The sequence below is a fragment of the Pseudophryne corroboree genome, chromosome 4 (assembly GCF_028390025.1).
Source record: "Pseudophryne corroboree isolate aPseCor3 chromosome 4, aPseCor3.hap2, whole genome shotgun sequence".
Classification (NCBI taxonomy): Eukaryota; Metazoa; Chordata; class Amphibia; order Anura; family Myobatrachidae; genus Pseudophryne; species Pseudophryne corroboree.
Window position 1 is genome coordinate 315946299 of NC_086447.1, and position 8492 is coordinate 315954790.

Genomic DNA, 8492 nt, shown 5'->3' on the forward strand with positions numbered 1-8492 from the left:
CTATATGAACCTGGTAGAGATAGATCCCGTCCAGGTTTAGGTAATATTTTGATATAAGCATTGTTAAAATACAGTGGGATTGTTTCGGATGTTAGGATATGATTAAATGAGTCTACTAGTGTGGGCAAGATTTCTGAGTGAAGTGCCTTATAGAAGCTGCCTCCGAATCCATCTGGCCCAGGGGCTTTGGTGGCCTTAAGGGATGATATTATTTGTGAGACCTCTTTGGGGGTAACCGGTGTAATTAATGCTGCACTCATCTCCTCAGAGATGGTGGGGAAAGGTATGGTGGACCATGGGAAATCCTGATTTTCAAGAGGTACAGATGTGGGAGATGGGGGGGAGGCAGGGGCAGAATAGAGGTCGGTATAAAAAAGGGACATTTCCTCAACTATTTGTTTATTTGAAGTGGTAAGGCTTCCATCCCATCTCCTGAGAGGGTGCACCGCTGCTGATGACCTAGAGCCGTTTAAAATATTAGTAAGGAGGCTACCTGTCTTATTCCCAAAACGATGATATCGGTAATTAACTCTATAGAGATATTTATTTCCTCTTTTGTGAAGAAATTCATCAAAGTGAGTTTTTGCCTGCACGTAATTATGTTTGTTCGTTAGAGAAGGGACTCGTTGGAAAGTTGAATAGGTGTTGGTAAGGGAGGATTGTAGGGTTAAATAGGTAGATGCATATGTGCTACTCAGCGGTCGCAATACTGTTAGGTATTAATGGATATTGGGTAATGTCTCTAGACTTAGTAAGTTTACCTGGTAATTTATACGCTCTCTCTCTCTACAGGTCTTCACAGATCCGGACGTGGGAACTAATTGTTCCTGGCTGAGGTGAGTATCATACAATACCAATGACTCTAATCAATATACATCGGACCACATCATATGCAATAAAGTTTTATTTAACAGGAACCCAGGTACCAGTGCGACTCCGGAACCGCCTTCTCCTTTCACTTACCTAAATAATGGTTAGTACAATATACCGTATATGACTACAAGAACAAAACATCATATCAAATTGATACAACACAGCAATGGCATATTAAGTTCCTTGACGACTCCCGTATAGCCCGATCCCTCAGTTTAACTCCCCTAACAATACCCACAGTTCAGCTGATTATTCATACGTTGGTGCACTTGTAGAGGGTGATGTTATATTCCCTGGGTGAGGTTTCTTCCCCTACACGTTACTCTCTGCTTCACGCTGGGACGCCGACAGTTAATCTTCCGATACCTTTATACAGGTTAATGTGGAGGTATGTTAATGAACTTTAACGTTAGTTATCTCTGTCTGTTAGTTATTTTATATATCCTGAAATCGTGAGTGTTACATTCAGGTCAACTTAAAATTGGAGAATCCTCAACTCTCTATCCTGTCTTAGTATCTGCTCCCTGAAGGATGGATCAATAGTTCTGTACTATCATCCGTGGCTGTATGATTATCCCTCCTTCCTTTCATCCGTTGCTTCATTCGCTATAGCTGACTCTTGGTATCACTACTGCTGACTTTGGTTACTTCATGTGACTATTTCTTTCCGTGACTAGGTAATGCTGTCTGTATAGGTTCCCAGTCTCACTATACTGGGCTAGTATCAGTCCTTGACTTTCTGGCTACTATGCAACTCTGTGCTACTGGACCCAGTAGTGACACGGTCTTTCTGATGGTACTGATGGTACTAAGCTGTCACAGATTCTAGCAGGGACAGAGGGCCATCTTTGATTTTAGTTAGTTGCTGGGCTACTTTTCAGTGTCTCTGCAATTATATCTCTCTTACTCTGTCTCCCTTCTTCCCTTCTGTCAATTACGGTGTAACTATTATATGGAAGTACCTTTATGCTGACGGCACTTCTCTGATAACCGTACCGTTTGAAGGGGCCGTGCGCCGCTCCCACTCCGTCTGACAGGGATGGAAGATTAAGCTTCAACCTGATGCCGGCTCACGGGGATTTCTGCGGTATTCGCCCCGTACAGTTCAGGGAAGCCGACTACGCTCAGGGATGCCAGGGAGGGAGGATGACGCTCTGTCGGGAGGCCGGCCCTGGGATTTGCTTATTGGGCAGTGACAGCTGCCTCCGCCCCGTACCTTGTGGGGAAAGCCGCTTCCGCTCCTTCTCTCCGGGCTGGTAAGCTTGCTTCAGCTTTCTGTCTGTCTGGGGCCGGTTGCTGGCTCTCCGCTGCCCCGCTCTCCACACCAACCTCCCGATCTCCTCAGCTTCGGGTTAGTCCTCTCTCCGCACTCTGCTCAGGGCGGCTCACCTCCGTTCCGTTACACCAACTGCCGCCTCGAGCCCGTCTCTCTTCTTTTTATCCCCTTTCAGTTGGTCCCCGGATGTCTCCCGCCGGCGGCGCGGGGACACCCTGTCCGACAAGCTACCTCCTTCAGGGTCCCTAACACCTCCAGTACGTTTGCTTTCTTACATTCGACCACGTGAAACAGTGAAACCCAGTCATTAATAAAGTCACAGATCTATCATCTGCAATACTGGGTATCACACACCTCCCCGGTAATTTGATGCATATCCTTATGCATTGCAGTATCAATTATACCTTACCAACCCTCTTTGGACCATTACATATCGATTTTCACTGGTACTTTTATTCTAACATAACAATTTTTCTCTACAATTACACTTTATTTTATTTAATCAACTTAATCATTTTAACTTTAGCAAGACTACTCTTATAACTGATATCGAATAGGGACTTTCCCTTTTGTGCTCCTTTCGGAGCGTCTCAATACCGGAACTCCCGGATCAACAGGAACTGGGACATTTTCCTTTGGTGGTACACCACTCTCGGATGGCATAGTTTCTCCGACTGTGTTAAATATCGGCCAACACAAACTCGTCATCATATCCGGGAATGAAGTTGGTTCTGTCGTGATCTCCATCGGTATAACATCTTGTCTCTCCGGTGCCGACCAGATAGGGCATAGTTTCAATTGATTTCTATGTACCAGACTCGATCGACTGCCATCTTCTGATTGAATCTGGTATACAGCACTATCCGGGTTGGGTATGTTCATTATCCTATATGGACGAGGCTCCCATTGATAATCTAATTTGCTTTGCCGTCGATTGTTCTTTCTGAGTACTCTACATCCTATAGGCAGTGATTCCGCCTTGGCTTTGATATTGTAGTTATGCTCTTGCCGTTTGTGCACCATTCCTCGATGTTGCTTGACCATGTCTTGAGCTACCTTTAGTCGCCGTTGATGTTCTGACACCCAATCAGCTTCTAAGAACAATTCAGATGTAACCTCCATACTTAGACTGACATCTGCTGGTAATCTTCCTTGTCTACCAAATAATAAGTAATATGGAGTATATCCAGTTGAACTATGGACCGTATTATTGTAGATGAAGATGAGCTCTGTTAACAGCAAGGGCCAATTGTTTCGTCGTTGTTCGGGAAGAATCCTTAACATTTGCAAGAGTGTCTGATTTGTCCGTTCACACAGGCCATTTCCTTGGGGGTGATATGGAGTAGTTTTAATCTTCTTACATCCATATAGGAGGCATAACTCCTGGAACAGTTTGGAAGTGAACGCTGGTCCTTGATCCGTCAAAATCTTATCTGGAAATCCATAGGGTCTCACAAAAGCCCTCCAAAAAATCTCTGCTGTGGTTTTGGCTGTCATATTTTTCACCGGTAAGGCCACTGCGAATTTAGTGTAATGGTCAACTATCATGATGGCATATTCATATCCCAGTGTACTCTTCTCCAGCTTGACATGGTCAATGGTTACCAACTCCAAGGGTTGGTGACTAACTATTGGATGGAGTGGAGCTCTCTCGTTGGTTCTTGGTGTTTTTCGGAGATTACAGTCAGTACAGTGTTGACACCATTCTTCAACGCTTTGACGCAATCCAACCCAATAGACCCTTTGTCTAAGATTCACTTCTGTCTTTTGACTCCCGAAATGTCCAGACTGATTATGATATGCATTTAATAGAATTGGTGCTTTCGTAATCGGGATGAGCACTTGGGCCATCGTTAAGTGAGTTTTGGGATTCGTACTTTTCCGGATTAGTACATTCCGATGTATTTCTAGGCGATCCCTTTGTCTCCACAATTTCACCAATTCTGGGGCTGCAACTTGCCGTTCGCTTTTCGACAGCCCTTTTTTATGCAAGAGCAAACTTTTCAATTGTTGGAAAGGAGGATACTCTTCTTGCCACCTCTTCCATTCACTCTGATCCTCTTCCTCGAGATGTCTGACAGCTTCACTTCTCTGACTCCTAGGTTTCGGGAAATGTTTAATTGCCAATTGGCGGGTCCTTTGAAAAGGAGGCATTTCCACCATTTCGAACTTATCTTCTTCGTCCAATTCCTCCCTGTCGGCCAGACGAGATAGTGCGTCTGCGTTACTATTATTCTGTCCGGGCCGATATTGAATGGTAAATTTATAATTGGACAGTCGGGCATACCAGCGCTGCTCTAAGGCTCCCATCTTAGCCGTAGCTAAATGTGCCAGCGGATTGCAGTCAGTATATGCTACGAACGGAGTAACAGCCAGATAGTCTCTGAATTTCTCAGTGATGGCCCACACTAAAGCTAAAAATTCTAATTTAAAAGCGCTATAGTTAGCGTCGTTACGTTCGGTTTTCCGTAGGCCTCGGCTGGCGTAGGCTATGACCTTTTCTTTATCATCTTGTAATTGGGCAAGTATGGCACCGAGCCCTTGTTGACTAGCATCTGTTTGTAGGATGAAAGGTTTACTGTAATCCGGGTATGCCAATATTGGCGATTGTGTCAACAGCTCCTTGAGTTGTTCAAAAGCGATCTGTTGTTTAGAAGTCCAGACAACTGGTAGTTGTTTACTCTGTCTGACTTGCGGTACGTCCCGAAGTAGTTCGTGTAAGGGAGCAGCTATTTTAGCAAAATTTTTCACAAACCTCCTATAATACCCCACGAATCCCAGGAATCTTCTCACATCTTTGACCGTCCGGGGAATTGGCCATTCTTGAACGACTCTAATCTTTTCGGGATCTGGAGCTACTCCCTCGGAACTCACTAAGTGTCCCAAGTAATGAACCTGTGGTTTTAATAAGTGACACTTGCCTGGGTTGACTTTCAGTCCATAATTAGCGAGTTGTTGCAGAACTTCTTGTAGATGTTGTACATGCTCTGAATACGACTTTGAAAATATAATGATATCGTCTAGGTATAATAAGATCATTTCAAAGTTCTTATGGCCCAAACAATGTTCCATCATCCTTTGAAACGTTGCAGGGGCATTACATAATCCAAAGGGCATTCTTTTAAATTCATATAATCCCATGGGGGTGGTAAAAGCTGTTTTTTCTTGGTCTTCTGGTGCCACCATGATCTGCCAGTACCCACTTGTCAAATCTAACGTGGAGAAGTATTTAGCTGATTTCAATGCTGCTATCGACTCCTCGATTCGGGGAAGTGGATAAGCGTCCCGATGCGTGATCTGATTTAACTTCCTGTAATCCACGCAAAACCGTAGTTGTCCGTTTTTCTTTTTTACTAGCACCATGGGGGCGGCCCAGGGGCTATGACTTTCCTGGATGACCCCAGTGACTTTCATATCTTCTAACATTTGTCGAACTGGCTGATATAAAGCCGGGGCTACTGGCCTATGTTTTTCGCGTATCGGTATCGCGTTCCCTGTCACAATCTGATGTTTTATAGTCGTAACGGTGCCAAAATCCAATGGATTTTTACTAAACGTTTGTGGATTTCTCTTTACCACTTGCAACACTCCCTCCTTCTGTTCTAACGGAGTATCCTCATTTCCAATTTGGATACCCGTCCACCAATCATTTTGTGCATCTTCTTTCGTGTCGGTAACATCATTACTTTGTCTCTGCACCCTGGTCGGTGCGTGCAGTATGTCCTGAAAGGTGACCCATGTGAGGTTGGCAATCGGTCTTTGACGATATAACTTAATCCGGTGGTTATGAGGATTCATGACCCGTATTGGCACTCGTCCGTTCTTAATATGTACTAAACAATGGGCCACCACAATTCCATCTTCTTCATTCCTTTCGTAAGGTTCAACCAGGGCCTCATAACTTTTGCCCCGCGGGCCACAGCGAGCCTTGGCCCAAACTACTACTTCTGAATTGGGAGGCAACTTGATGGGTTTACTATCAGTAATTTTTACTTTACACACCGAACCTCCACACTGTATAAAGGCCCTTTGACTTTGTAAGGTCTTAATGGTCTTTTTTATTGTATTCCGATCAGGAGGTAATTTATCGGTTAGGGACTGTTTAAGAATCGTAATAAGCTCATCGGGGCAACTTTGTAAAATATTCATCCCTAGAATGATGGGGATCGCATTAGGATCACTCGCATGGGTAATCAGACATCCTTGCTGAGGTAATTCCGTGTCTCCGATGGTTACATTAGCTTCCCAATAGCCCACACACGAGATGCTGGATCCGTTACTAGCGATTAACTGCAGCCAGGCTGGTGGAGGGGACACCATTTGTTGGTCCCCCCAATATTGCATAAACGTAGAATGTTGAATGGTGGTTATTTGAGATCCCGTATCCACCATAGCTGTAATCTCTTTCCCATTAATAGTAATCTGAATATGTGGACATTGTCCCACGTATTGGGCCCACCATTCGTCCGACTTTGGACCTATTGGGGTGTCTCCCCCCGAGGCTCGGCCCCCAACCTCGGGATATTGGAGTTTAAAGCCTCCGTTGGTTCACAGTTTCTTTCGATATGTCCCGGTTTGTGACATCGCCGACAAATCGGACGTCCTTGTTGATCAAACTGATCGGTGCTTCTTCTGCCGCTTGTTGCCGGTGGGGTCCACCATTCGTTCCTGGGTCGCCTGCTTTCCCTGGACCACCGATTTCCATTGGGCACGGAGGTCTGCGTCCTTGTAATGTTCTGAATTTCTTTACTCATTTCAGTCATGCCCAGTACGAGCTCCTTCATCTGGCTCTGTAGTGTTCGGATTGGGTCCATGGTGGGTGTCTGAAAATTCTGACTTCCAATGTCAGTTACTCTATGGTTCCTCCCTGAGCCGTCTTCATGTGGCATCTGTCCTTCCACATACCCGGGCATCTCTGGGAAACTGACCTCTTGTGTTATCTCCGTCCCCACTACTTTAATCGCAGCCTCCTTGAAATCTAAGAAAGACTGATCCGGTTTCTGCATTCTAAGTAGTCGGAGTTGAGCTTTTACTCCTTCTCGATTTGCTCCTTCAATTAATTGGGATATTAGGGTTTCATCACTATTCTCCATTTCACTCTCATCCACGGTACGGATGGCCTTTAAAGCTTCCTGCAAGCTTAATGCAAAATCTCTAAGTGTTTCACCCAAACGTTGTTTCCTAGCATAGAATCTCATCTTTAGTTCTGACATAGTATGTACCTCGAAAGTAGTAGCGAGTCGTTGTAGTATCTGTTCAATGGTCTTTCTCTCCCCAGCGGGCCAGGAAATAACTTCACGCTGTGCTGATCCTTTCAATTGTCCGATGAGAATCTCAACCTTTTGTTGTTCGTTTAAAGGATAGAGGCGAAACATTGACTTCATTTTATTCTTGAAATCAGTCAATGTATTCCCTTCGGAATTAATTCTATCTCCGTAATAAGTGGGAAGCCACGGGGCCCCGAAGTAGTAGGGTAATGTGATGGGATTTATTTGCGCCATACTAGGGATTCCCGAGGTGGACTGACTGGATTCTCCGCTAGCTGATGGCGTGGACTGCTCTTGTTCCTGGGACATTTTCTTAACTTGCACTCTTCCTCGCTTGGGGTGACTGAATCCTGTTCGTGACGCCACTAAAAGCTTTGTGCTACTCAGCGGTCGCAATACTGTTAGGTATTAATGGATATTGGGTAATGTCTCTAGACTTAGTAAGTTTACCTGGTAATTTATACGCTCTCTCTCTCTACAGGTCTTCACAGATCCGGACGTGGGAACTAATTGTTCCTGGCTGAGGTGAGTATCATACAATACCAATGACTCTAATCAATATACATCGGACCACATCATATGCAATAAAGTTTTATTTAACAGGAACCCAGGTACCAGTGCGACTCCGGAACCGCCTTCTCCTTTCACTTACCTAAATAATGGTTAGTACAATATACCGTATATGACTACAAGAACAAAACATCATATCAAATTGATACAACACAGCAATGGCATATTAAGTTCCTTGACGACTCCCGTATAGCCCGATCCCTCAGTTTAACTCCCCTAACAATACCCACAGTTCAGCTGATTATTCATACGTTGGTGCACTTGTAGAGGGTGATGTTATATTCCCTGGGTGAGGTTTCTTCCCCTACACGTTACTCTCTGCTTCACGCTGGGACGCCGACAGTTAATCTTCCGATACCTTTATACAGGTTAATGTGGAGGTATGTTAATGAACTTTAACGTTAGTTATCTCTGTCTGTTAGTTATTTTATATATCCTGAAATCGTGAGTGTTACATTCAGGTCAACTTAAAATTGGAGAATCCTCAACTCTCTATCCTGTCTTAG

General features: G+C 44.5%; 1 long non-coding RNA gene across 1 annotated transcript; it reads left to right on the plus strand.

The window, feature by feature from the left end:
• The first annotated feature begins 790 nt into the window (after positions 1 to 790).
• LOC134911377 (uncharacterized) lies at positions 791 to 8081 on the plus strand. The gene is made up of 4 exons (XR_010176522.1): positions 791 to 836; positions 915 to 973; positions 7898 to 7941; positions 8020 to 8081. It is a non-coding gene; the product is annotated as an uncharacterized LOC134911377 (long non-coding RNA).
• The last annotated feature ends 411 nt before the right edge of the window (positions 8082 to 8492 follow it).